The sequence below is a fragment of the Saccopteryx leptura genome, chromosome 10 (genome assembly GCF_036850995.1).
Source record: "Saccopteryx leptura isolate mSacLep1 chromosome 10, mSacLep1_pri_phased_curated, whole genome shotgun sequence".
Lineage (NCBI taxonomy): Eukaryota > Metazoa > Chordata > Mammalia > Chiroptera > Emballonuridae > Saccopteryx > Saccopteryx leptura.
The window spans coordinates 23,145,127-23,145,966 of record NC_089512.1 but is presented as its reverse complement, the minus strand read 5'-3'; the positions used below and the strand labels follow the sequence as shown (position 1 = coordinate 23,145,966).

At 40.5% G+C, this 840-nt stretch overlaps 1 pseudogene; it reads left to right on the top strand.

Moving 5' to 3' along the window:
* Positions 1 to 253: 253 nt before the first annotated feature.
* LOC136382090 (small ribosomal subunit protein eS27-like) lies at positions 254 to 609 on the top strand (annotated as a pseudogene).
* Positions 610 to 840: the final 231 nt, after the last annotated feature.

Sequence of the window (840 nt, the reverse complement as noted above, 5' to 3'; positions counted from 1 at the left end):
AGCCCTTCCACCTATAATGAAAAGGCAAGAGTACACACAACTTTGAGTAAGGTGAGAAAAAGAGAGAATCAGAAAACTGCCACTCTACTTCGGAATAGGGCGCTAAACAATTAAAGCATCAAGATGAAAGGGGAAAACATTAAAGTAACTATAGCTGCAGCTACTTCAGTCTGGTAATGAACTCACGACATAAAAAGTGGTGATTTGTGACAATAAAAGTATAAAAGGGGAGGAACAGCCTTTCCAGCGGTGACGACCCTCCCACGACAAAATGCCTCTTGCTAAGGACCTCCTTCATCCCTCTCCAGAAGAGGAGAAGAGGAAACACAAGAAGAAGCACCTGGTGCAGAGCCCCAATTCCTACTTCATGGATGTGAAGTGCCCAGGATGCTATAAAATCACTACCGTCTTTAGCTATGCACAAACAGTAGTTTTGTGTTGGCTGCTCCACTGTCCTCTGTCAGCCTACAGGTGGAAAAGCAAGGCTTACAGAAGGATGCTCCTTCAGAAGGAAGCAGCACTAAAAGCACCCCAAATCAAGATGAGTGGGGAGCCATCCCAATAAAGACATTTTGGATACAAAAAAAAAAAAGGGGGGGAGGAACAAAAGGATGAAACCTGTACAGGCAAATGAACATAGGATGCTATCAGCAGAAAGAGGGCCATTTTTTTTTCCAATGAGATATTTTATGTAAACCTCATGGTAACTACAAAATAAAAATACAGAGAAAAGACACAAATCATAAAAAGAGGAAACTGAGAACATCATAAATTGATATAGTCAGTATGAAAAGCAGTATGAAGAATCTCAATAAACTAAGAATAAAACTACCATATGAT